This window comes from Kogia breviceps, chromosome 2 (assembly GCF_026419965.1).
Source record: "Kogia breviceps isolate mKogBre1 chromosome 2, mKogBre1 haplotype 1, whole genome shotgun sequence".
Lineage (NCBI taxonomy): Eukaryota > Metazoa > Chordata > Mammalia > Artiodactyla > Physeteridae > Kogia > Kogia breviceps.
This window is the reverse complement of record NC_081311.1, coordinates 164,187,339-164,199,553: the sequence shown is the minus strand read 5'-3', so window position 1 is coordinate 164,199,553 and position 12,215 is coordinate 164,187,339. Positions and strand designations below refer to the sequence as shown.

At 40.2% G+C, this 12,215-nt stretch overlaps 1 protein-coding gene and 1 pseudogene across 7 annotated transcripts in view; one reads left to right on the top strand and one right to left on the bottom strand.

Annotated features, from left to right (window-relative positions):
* ANKRD44 (ankyrin repeat domain 44) overlaps window positions 1–12,215 on the top strand; it is a 323,674-nt gene that overhangs the window by 60,443 nt on the left and 251,016 nt on the right. The gene's annotated exons all lie outside the window — the stretch shown is intronic.
* Window positions 9,460–12,215, bottom strand: part of LOC131751527 (eukaryotic peptide chain release factor subunit 1 pseudogene) — a 32,565-nt pseudogene continuing 29,809 nt past the window's right edge.

The following is a 12,215-nucleotide window of genomic DNA, read 5'->3' as shown; positions in this document are numbered from 1 at the left end:
CTCTAACTGGTGAGAACTAAATGATATAATGTATAAAAAGTGTATAATAAGGTGAGTGGTACTAAAAGCATTCAATAATATAAGCTATTATTCTTTACCTACCTTTGGAAGTGACTCTTGATTGCCCACCCCACTTTCTCCTTTGTTAACAGAATCCCAATTTTGTTCAGGCATCCGGCTGCAATGTGCCCAACCCCCGGGGGATGAATGAAGACCTCTTAGCAGATCATGGCAATACTATTCCCATTTGGCACAAATTCATTTAGAAGGGGTCATGTGACTTCATTCTGGTTCAGGAGATTTACTGGAAGACTGGAGGCTTCTGGGAAAGATATTTCTCCCTTATAAAAAAGAGAGAGGTTCAGGGAGTACATACTCCTCACCTCTCCCTGCCTCCAGTGTTCCTACTTTGGACATTCTTGTGTGATGATGTGTTGTTTGGAGCTTTTGCCACCATTTTGCAATCATAAGGGAGTGGTCACCAGCTACCAAAGATGCAGAGCAAAAGGATGACATCACTGAACCACTGACCTACTCAGGCTAGAACAACCTACCTCAAAAGGTTTTGCTAAAGAGAGATATAAATGTCCAGATTGCTTAAGCCAAATTTAGTTGTCTTTTCTGATGTTTGCAGCTGAAAACATCCTAACGGATAGATAAGTTTAACTGTCATTGTCTAGTGTAGTGATTTTAAAATTATGCCACCAAAAGAAATTGTTTTTCATGAGTAGATTAAAATTTCTGAAATTAGTCAGCATTCTCCTATTAGTGTTTTATCATAGGTGCAGATTTTCATTATAGAAAGAATACTTTTAGAATTTAACCTTAGTTAATACCTATCGTATATATTGTGCCTAGAAAAACATCTTTGAAAACTACTTTGATAATAAAAGTGAAATATATGTGGACTTGTATGCTTTTAATTATCCACATGAAAAATATACTCAAAATAAATACTGTAGTGATGTAGACATTTTGGTGAGAATGGATGTAAACCTGTAACTCGACAATGATCCAGCTGCAGCTGTGATAGGATTATGGCTTAAATATTTTGAATATCTGTTTAAAAGTAAACTTTAGTGCAGCTGATGAAGAGATTATGTGTTTTAATGGTTGTGTTTGCTTAAATTACATATCTAAAACAAATAGGAAGTTGTGTTTTCCCTTTGCTCTGTCATAAAAATTTTTTTTGTTTCCCTGCGTACTGTTTGAATAAAAGTATGCTGGTGGCCACTTGATTATTCCACACATAGAGCAAAATTGGGAAGTTCTTCATCTTTCATAATGTGAATCTTGTCCTCTTTTAAGAAGTTTAAATTGATAAAAATTGTCAAATGTGTTTTCTAGCGGGATTTTTATAATCAAAGTGAGCTTTAGACCACACTTTTCTTACATATTATGTAATTTTCAAGAATAATAAACTTTCTCCTTGTATTACTAAAAATGTTAGTTCTCCCTAAGCAAAAATTTTCTCAACTCCAGCACCCCCGGCCGTCATTCCTTAAAGTACATATACATCAGTACTTCCCTCCACATGGACACCACATGCTCTCTCTGCTTTGAGTTCCTTTTCATCATCCCAGAGATCCTTCTTCATCTGTAGCAAAGATCTGCTCCCATAATATTCCACCATTGCCAACTGGTCCCTGTGTTAGTCATGGTTCTCCAGAGAAGCAGATCCAATGGGAGATATATATATATATATATCACACACACACACACAATTATATATATATATATATATATATATATATATATATATATGATCTATCTATCTATCTATCTATATGGCATTTTTAATAAGGAATTGGTCCACATGATTATGGAAAGTCCAAAATCTGCAATGTGGGCCAGCAGCCTGTATGCCCAGGGGAGCTAATGCAGCTCTCACTGGAATGGATGCAGCTCCAGTCCCAAGGCAGTCAGCTGGAGAATTGCCCCTTGCTTGGGGAGGCTGGTCTTTCTGCTCTATTCAGGCCTTCAACTGATTGGATGAGGCCCCCCAGCATTATGGAGGGCAATCTGCTTTACCCAAAGTTCATCCATTTAAACAGTCATCTCATCCAAACACACCCTCCAAGTTGCCACATAAAAGTAACCATCACAGTTCCTCCCTCTCCCCCTCCCCAGGTTGAAGGTAATGAGGCTCTGCTCTCTGCTCTTACTGCAGCATTGGGTAGGAAGCCAGGAGGGACAAGTGTAGATGTTGCTGCTTTCTTCTTTTCTGCTTCTGGGTTGTTCAGGTATTTTGGGGAGCAGGGAGGAGGAGGGGGGACAAGGAGGAGGAAGAGACCCTGTCTAGAACCATTACTTAGGGTGCACAGTTGATGGAGCAAATGTCTTAAGCCCGCAGAAACCTGTTGCCAGCCGTTTCCTGGTTCTTCTTGGGTGCCTCTGCTCCTCAGCTTGGACTCTTGTACTGAGTTGGGCAGAACCTTTCTTTATCATGAGAGAGGCTGTATGTAGAGGGAAAGGTCTGTTAGAAAATAACTGCTCTTCACACCTGGGACCCTCCGGCTGGACTTGGAGAGAGAAGACTTGGGCTCTTGTCTTTTGTCTGTTGTGTGGTTTTGGGTGCATTACTCATCATCTTTGCACTCAGTTTCCTCCTCTGCCAAATGGGGAGAATAATAAGGCCTCAGAACTTTGCCATGGGGATGACGTCAGAGGTTATGTGTAAGTGATTTGTATCCTGTAAAGTACTGTATGAATTCAGTTTGGGTTTTTACTTTATCCTACTTGTTGGCACTAAGCAAAACCTAATTTATATAAAGCAATCGATTTTGCTTTAGGTACTCAGGACTACTGCCAGTATGATTGCCCTATGATAGATTTGACAAATTTTCTTTCAAGGAACAAAAGGATGTATTGTAAGGAGTTTGTTTCCTGGATTGGGGACCCATATTCAACAACCATGCCCCACCCTAGTGTGACTGGTAACACGTCTGGGTGTAGATCTGTTACTGCTGCCTTGCTTGGAAGCCCTTGCTGACAGTGAGGAGATGAATAATTAACCTAACATGTTCCTGTGCAATTTCTTTGTTGCCTGGTGTCACGTTCAGAGATTAGATTTCCTGGGAAGATGCTGAAACAATTTTTTTCCCCATGGCATTGAAAATAAGGACCATGTTTGAATGAAATTAAAACTGACTGATCATTCATTAGCTTGGACATTTCATTCAGTCAACACGAATTCATCACGAGGACTGCATTGTTCTGTGCCAGGTAGTAAGGAAGCAACGAAAGGGAAGAGATGGAAATAAGACTGGAAAGATATGGAGATGCTTGATGGCGAGGCTGGAGACTTTGGATTTTATTTTGTTGGTGTCAAAACATGGGGGTTGGGAGTGTTTTGCTGTATCCTAGCTGTGTAATTTCGGGTAAAGTATGAAACTACTCTGTGCCTCAGTTTCTTCATCTGTGAAATGGAAAGAATGAGAATAGAGCTCATTGCACTGTAGTGAGGATGAAATGAGATAATGCACGAAAAGCACTTAGCATAGTGCCTGACCCTGGGAAGCTGCTGTAGGCGTTTGAGCTCCAGAAAATATATGTCGGGAAGCAAATCTGGCAGCAGCACGAGGGTAAGGTGCCACAATGGGAAGGGCTGACAAGGGAGGTGATGGGGAGACTGTTACAGCAAAAGCAGGATACTTGGTAGCACCAGGGGCCCAGGAATTCAAGTTCCCTTTGTAGGCTGGCTGGGCGGAATGGTTTAAGAATGTAGGGGTTATGTGCAGCAGGGCATAGTTATTGGTGGCCTTATAACTGGACTCTCATGTTTTGCCTATTCTCTTCCTAACTTTTCCTTCATCAAAGCCTGGCCTTCATCAGGGCTCATATGGCTGCACTGTGTTCACGTTCCTGATGTCATTTTCTGGTTTGGGGACAGAACAAAACAGTAGGGATGGAGCATTGGGGGAGAATCCAAAATACTCCTCCCTTTTCCCATTTTTTTCCCTGTGTTTTCTATTAACATTTCAATGAGATAAAAGAGGTTGCATGATAATCTGAGTGCTATATTAGGGAATATATTTTATTTCTCTTGCCTTCCTAGTTTTTAAAGTGTTCCTGGAAGAATTTAGGTACAACTTTGATTTGAATGGCCTCGATGCTTTTAATTTTCCCTGAACGTGAAGACATTCCCGTGTCCTCAGGAGTCAACAGTCAGTTGTGATGCTCCAGCTGCCTCCTGACTCGAGTGATGTGTACAGAATCATCGCGGTGATTCTGATGGGACAGCCCAGCAACTGCTACCACTGCTACGAAAAATAACTCCACAAACAACTTTGCTCTCAAGTTTCCTCTTCCCCTTGACCTGAAAAAAACTATAGCAAACAGCCTCTTTGTTTTGTAAGGTAAATGAGCACCCTTGAGTTAATCTGCTTTGTAATTGGACATTTTCATATATTTTCTTAAAACAAGCAGTGTGTGTAGCCAACCTGTGGGTAGCCAGCCTTCAAGATTGGCTACCCACAGACTTACTCAACTATCCATGTATTTTTACCAGGAATTGAGTGATCAATCATCTTGATAGAGCAAGGAGTTAGCTGAAGAGATAATTTGCGTTACTGCTTGAGATGTAGAGGTGGCTTTCTTTAAAAAATTGTCAAGCCAAAACTTTGTTGAGGGTAGAAAGCAAATAGTAAATAGTCTCTGTACATGTTGTCATTTCCCCCATTTTCTGTTTTTCTATCTCCTCAGCAACGGTTTCAACTAACATAAGAGACACACACGGTATTCTGTCCCACCTCCATCCTGACATATGCCTGGTGGCGATGAATAGAAATGATTATTAGCAAATAATATTAGAAGCATTCTAAATTCTTCAGAAAGACGGGAGTAAATAAAAATTACTGCCCGCTACTTAGATACTGACTGATCTGAGGCTGAAACATTCTTCTTATCTGCTAAATTAGTAAGAGAGTGGGAAGCAATTTTCTCCTAATGCTATTGTATCCCTTGATGTACAGATTTATCTCAATTTTCCCATTACACCATGGGTAGTTGCTTAAGAGAGTTGTGCCCAAGCATTTAAACAATTACCATTTTTTAATGTGGCTGCTGACATGAGCTATTAAGAAACTTGAAACTTTAACAGCAGCTGCTTCCTTTGTCATTTACAGCCACCTAAGTTGTTTTGAATTTCTTTTCATTTTTAAGATGTGGCTCCCATGTGTGAGAAGCATTTGGTTATTTTGATATTTTTGCCTTGGAGTACAATGTCAATGACTGTTTGCTAACTTTTATACATAGGTCATTTCATGTCTGTGTTCGTGGGTGACATAACAATAGTTCTCTGCTTATTCATAGTGCTATTTGATTTCTTAACTCCCTTGTTTTGGGCCCACAAATATTTCCTCTTTGTATGTTTTCTTGGCCTTCATTTATTTGTTTTAACAAGTGAGTTTTAGGAAGCCTCAGCTAGCTTGAACTTATTAACATTGATTCAGTTAACACAAAATTTAAAGTTCAGGCCCAAGTTTCTCTTACTTATAAAACAATTTTTTTTTCGGTCTTAAAATAAAGTTGTACTTCTGAGGCGCTGGATTCCTTGTTTCTTAGGCTCTCTAGGAATCCTTTTGAGTTAGTCTTACAGACTTTCTTGCTGCTATTGACATCGCAAAACAAATTCAGTAGTGTGAACTAGAAACACATTGCATATTTAGTGAATATACGTGTATAGTAAATACTCAAAAATGGTAGACTTAGTTTATTTTTGTTTTGCTTTGGTTTGATTTGTGGAAATTTATTCCTCTAAATGGCTTTTCTAATATGGTTTTGTGGGTCCACTTTAGTCATTGGAATTCTTGCTCAGTGAAACTGAAGGAAATCTCAGCACTTTCTAGAAACTGTTCCAGCAGAGCTGTAATTAGAGCAGGGCAATATAATTTCCCTGAGCAAATAAGTTTGCTGCTTATTTGGCTAGTCACAAAATTTAGGCCTCTTTATTCAGGTCTCAAAGCAAAGGAACTTGTACCTATTTGTGGCCCTTCCTTCTGGCTGTGGTTAACCTGGTGGACTGAGAATTTCCACACTGGCGATTCCAGCTGACATAATTTCCCTGGGTTCCTCCCCTTTGAGTTGTAGAGAGACTAAACAGAGATTTTCTCGTCTCATCTTGGGGGATGACATAAATAGAAGCATGTTCTTTGCCTCCCTTGATGGGTGAATCAAGTCCCAAAGTCTGCCTACATTAGAGTGTCCTGTTGACTATTCTTGACCTTCCCCCTAACTGAGAGGAAGGGGGTCATTCCCAGAACTGTCTGAAAATATTCCATGGGAAGAATAGCCTGGAGGGGTTAGAAGAATTCTTTTCTTCATGATGAACCTGGAGCGGTGGCTTCGCTAGTTTAACCTAATCACTGTGGTTGTAACTGGGGTTAGAAACACCTTAACAAGTAAGTGGTTTGTAGAATTGCTAAAGATGGACTTTGATGCCTGGCTCCTCCTGTCTCTTTTGCTAAACGTGGCATAACTGGAAACATAGGAGGCCTTAGGACCAAGCATACTGAAATTTTTTTCTTTTGGCCAGAATTAGAATTTGGTTTTGCTTTTCTGGATAGGCCAAGTTACCATGATTATCAACCTGAAAATAAGACAAAGCAACAGATCATATCATAAAATATTTGCTACGTAGGTCTGTTATAACTTTAGTCTCTCTATGCTAATTTTTCTCTTTCTAATTTTATAAATAGTATTAGATTTATTTAGATAATAACCTGCTAAAATAACTAATCATGAAGAAGGACCTGCTTTCATGGAATTCTCCAAGAATAATCACGTATTTCCCAGTAGGTAATAAGCATTTAATAACTTGATGAAAGAATGAATGATATGGGGCTTCCCTGGTGGTGCAGTGGTTGGAAGTCCGCCTGCCAATGCAGGGGACACGGGTCCGTGCCCCGGTCCGGGAAGATCCCACATGCCGCGGAGCAGCTGGGCCCGTGAGCCATGGCCGCTGAGCCTGCGCATCCGGAGCCTGTGCTCCGCAACGGGAGAGGCCACAGCAGTGAGAGGCCCATATACCGCAAAAAAAAAAAAAAAAAAAAAAAAAAGAATGATAGAGTTTAAGGGTCTATTGATAAAGTTTTATTTCCAATTCAAGTTTTTATATATAGGGTACTGTTACAAAATAAATCAAGAGGTTATATTTAAAGGAGATAAATGATTAGGGCGAAAAAGCACAATAGCATAAATGTATATTTTTATATTGATATTGTACAAGTATTTTTATTATGTTTGCAGGCTATTTATTAGCTCATAGTTGGAAGACCTTTGAAGAGTTTATTTTCCTCTTTCAGGCTATTAGTACTATGTAGCGAATCATCAAAATAAATTTTTCCTTTTTATTACTCCTACATTAGAACCTGGCATACTGGAGGTATATAGTAAATCTTAAAGAACAATAAGCACCTCTGTTTCTTAAAAGAAAGAAAAAAATCTCACTTTCAGTTACTTCTGATTTTTAAAAATATTAAAACAATATAGATTCAAATGTTAGTTTTTCTTTCTCATCCTTAACTTTTTTCAGAATGTAAAAGCAATAGCAATTCATGATAGAGAACTTAGAGATACAGAGAATTAAAAATACCTGTAAACTTTATTACCCAGAGACAACCCTGTTTAATCTTGATACATTTCTTTCCATTCTAGTATGTTGCCATGTATATTCTACAGAGCATTTGCCATATAAGATGAACAAGAGTTGAAGTAGAAGATCTGTCTACTGTGCCCCTCTTGGAGATCCATAATGCATATTGGCAATATTAAAGGCTCTGAGAAGGTCTGCAAGAAAGAAACCTTTCAGTTAGTGTTTCCTAAGCTCATTTGACTCCTAGCACCGTGTGTGTTTGTGCGCGTGCGGGCGCGTGTGTAATGCCTATTGGCATCTTCACACACTGACATTTAATTCTATTTTCCCTTTCTCCTTTTAAGTCATGAGCTTTTCTTACAGTCTTCCCTGGCAATGGGAAATTCTCCTTTAATTTTTCAGACCTGATGTCTTGGTACACCTCAGAAACAGGACCGAGATTCAGAAAGAGAAAATTTGTCCTGGAAAGGAGGAGTAATCTTCAGATGCATGATCATTGTGGGCTGTATAACATGATTTTGCATACCTCCAGTCCAGAGAATCAAATTTATTCATGGTCAAGAGGGTGTTTCTGAGTCTTTGCCAGCTGTGGATTATGTATCTGGGGAAAGCTGATGGAGAGGCCTTTGATCACAGGCTGGCTTGTTGAAGAATTTCCTGACTGCAAAGAGCAGACACTTACTTTTAAGAGAGGATGGGTGTGTGTTAGGGTGGGCTGGAGAATGGGCCAGAAAATTGTGAGGTTTGGTTATTATGCAGTATACCATGTCCTCGGATCTGTCTTTCTGAGATGACTTATCTGCAGTAAAACATTACCACATGCTGCTGTGGTTAATCAAAAAAACTTACTTTAAGACTGCTGTAGCCACACTAAATCTAAACTGGGCACAAAGCGTTGTTTCCCTCAGAGAAGGACTCGCTAGAAACAAGTGAGGTCGAATCTAGCAATTTTGTAAAGGTTTCCTTTACGCTTCTAGCAACTGTCACTGGTGTCACTAGCTTTTGCCGTTTTTAGAACGGTTTCGGGGATTCCCATCTTGCTTCTTGCCAGCTCTTCCTCTTAATTTCTGAAATACCTCGAGTTTAGTAGTTGAAGTCTGACCAACTCTTTTTTTTTTTTTTTTGAGAAGGTACCAATCTGGTTTGACTTACCTCTTGAGTATATTTTTCTATATAAGTTTTATTCCATAATTAACAATTCAACCATTGGTGTTTTAGGAAATGCAGAAGTCATATGACCCCAAATGCATATATTATAAGGGAGTGTGTTTGAGAGATTAGCAGAAAAATGAAAAGCCCCTCTTCTGACTGAAAACCCACATTGAAGCCATTTGAGAAGAGTTAGACTGATTGTATTTGGTATTTTTTTCTCCAGTATTCACCACATATATTTCTTCTTATGCAGTCTAATCTGAGGATGCCATGTAAATGGGTCACTGTGAAATGCAGCAATTTAATTTTTCTCCAATTGAACAATCTCATTTCTATTAACTTTTGAAGGTTTACAGCAGGGAAAGTATTTTTGCCTCTATGTATGAAGTTTAAAAACATCATTTTTTTTCCATAAAATACAAGAGCAACCAGTTTCACTGTCGAGTAAAAATAAAAACCAGGATTTAAAAATTAGTCCAAAGTGGCATTTAGGAAGTTAGCTGTAGGCTGCTGTGCTGATACCATGACAAACCAAAGTATAGGGTTGGGTCGGGTTTTGTTTCGGTTTTCTTTTCAATATCCAGTGCTCGTGGATTAAGTTCTAGAAATGTTCCAGTTGTAAGTCAGGGATCTGTTTGGATTCCACCACAGGTATGTTCCTTGGGTTGGATGCTGGAGGGTGAGGCACATTTCACCAGACCCATGTCAACTACCTAGTAATCATCAAAGTCAAAAAATTCATTGTCTCCTCCTTGGTATTCCATTCCCTGGAAATCTACTCGGTACCGCAAGATACCTCCAATCGCACCAAATCCTTTCACAAACTGGGATCCTTCTTGTGCCTTATCTGTGACAATTTCCAACATAGCTCCAAATTTTTTTTTTTTACAGCTGTCAGCAACCCATTCCAGCAAGGGCATCATACTTATGTTCTTGTCGTGTCTCTTTGTCTGTAAAATGAGATTTATCCTTCTCTTTCTCTGGAGGTGATAGAAAATTTTGTCCTCTTCTGTGCTTTGACAATGAAGAACATCTCTCTGGCTGATGTCATCAAAGTATCACTCTATTAATTTCTTCTCTTGAATGAGCTTCACGTTGGAGAGGACTTCAGTAGATATCTCAATACCTTGGTTGAATTCAGTTTTACCACCGTAGGATGTATCAACTAATTTAAAAACTTTTGATTGTAACCTCTGATCAAACATATCAGATAGACTTAGTTCAGTTTTAAAGTCAGCTGATCCAGCTAAAACGAGACCAGTCACATTCACTTTGTCCCCAGAACTAAACAGCTGCCCCGCAATCTGAGCTACTTTCCAGATAGAGTTAGGTCACTTCCCATTCTTCGGACCGGGGCACGAACTCGTGTCCCCTGCATCGGCAGGCGGACTCCCAACCACTGCGCCACCAGGGAAGCCCCACTTCCCATTCTTAAATGGGCAAGATAAAGGCTGGTAGACCTCCTACACCATGTTTCTTTGGGAGAGCCACAGTGAATTTGTACAAGACTTCTCTTGTATTTCCTTGGAGTGTGCCAAAAAATCACCACTACGATCTGTTACAATGATGCCAACTTGCTGTCTTCTGGAAGCAGTACTGTAAGAGCCTCTGGATGGAATTGGTTGTCCCACAAATACAATGATGTATTAATTGGTTTGAAAGGTTCAAAGTCAATGTTGACTTTCTTTTCCTTTCCCTCTTCTGTTACAGTTGTAGCACAGTCAACTACCAGGCCATTTGGATGTACTTCGTTATAAAACTTGAGTCTTTGTTGTACAGATGTAATGGCTCCTGGGACTGAAAGGTGGTTTGCTAGTAACTTAAAGTTAGAGGCACTTCCAAACTCCTCTGCTAACATTTTTGCCACTCGTGAAATCTGGTCTTTGGGAGGGGATGGTCGGTTATCATGCCTTTGCTGCGGGCCGCCTCCGAGCTCTTCATGAGCTCCCTGCTCTTCCAGATCTTCATGTTCCTGTCAGCAGCACTGGGGTCATCTGCTGTGTTCTCGCTGCCTCCTCCCTCAGGACCCACTCTTTGGTGGCAGCAGCTGCGCCTCCCCGGCGGTGGCTCTGATGTAGGACACCCTGCATTTGGTTTTTACATGAGTGTTCCCCTGGTCACATTTTCATGTCTTGTTCATGATCTGAAACCCATCAGGGTATTGACACTCCCAAAGACTAAAAAAATAGTTCAAAGACCGAAGCAAAGGTGGTATGCAGTAGACTTGGCAGGCTTATAAAACATGAAACTCTGAGTGTGCTCTGGGACAGTGTAAATGGTACAAACATTTTAAGAAAATAGAAAATAAAATCAAAGCAAAACTAAAAACACATTTCAGAACTCATGTGACGGCGATACTTGGTTATCTTGCATGGAGACTAACTTGTTTGTTCATACCGAGGCTCGAATTACATTCCGTTGTTGGACATACAGATTTCTTTCTCCCGTTTGGTCGGTCTTACTTGCTTAGATGACATCCATTTGAGGAGGGACCTGCTGTTAACCAGGAACAACAAACGAGATCCCCTCAAATTTTTTTTTTTTTTTTTTTTTTTTTTTTTGCAGTATGCTGGCCTCTCACTGTTGTGGCCTCTCCCGTTGCGGAGCACAGGCTTCGGACGCGCAGGCTCAGCGGCCATGGCTCACGGGCCCAGCCGCTCCGCGGCATGTGGGATCTTCCCGCACCGGGGCACGAACCCGTGTGCCCTGCATCGGCAGGCGGACTCTCAACCACTGTGCCACCAGGGAAGCCCGCCTCAAATATTTTTGCAATTTGTGGCAGAAACTACTGATTGTCTCCTAGTATCCAGCCTTCCTTTCTTTGTTATTAATATAAACTTCTTCTAGAATACAGACTATATTTTCTAGCTTCCCTTGCCTCTAGGTCTGGCTGTATGACTACATTCTGACTAAAGGACTTATGTGTGAAATTTCTAGAAAGGGGGAAGCTTTTTTACCTCTTTACTTCTTTCTTTCTTACTGATGCCTAGAATTGGATGGGATGGCTGGACTTGAGCAGCCTTGATGGATCATGAAGTAGAAGCATGAAGTAGATGCTAAGGAGAGTTTTGCAGCAAGATAGATGGAACCTGGGTCTTCTCACTGCAGATCACTGTAGCATTCCTGGGTAACTTCATATTTAGACCTTGTTTACAGTGAGGGAGAAATATGCGTCTATCTTGTTTAATCCACCGCTGTTTGGGATTTTCTGAACTACACTGCTGAACCTAATCCTTCTATCATATTATGTTATCCTTAGGACTAAGCCAGTTCTTTGTCAGGGTCATGACCATAGCATAGATCAAGATAAAGTAAATTCACCAAGAAGAATCTACTTACTAGCACTATGTCAAGCCGATTGATCAGACAGTTTTCAGAACACTATTTTCTTCACTTCACCTTTATTTGGCCTGACCATTTATATGGCAGGGTGTCAGGACATGATGGGGTTTGCTTACTAAATTCATTC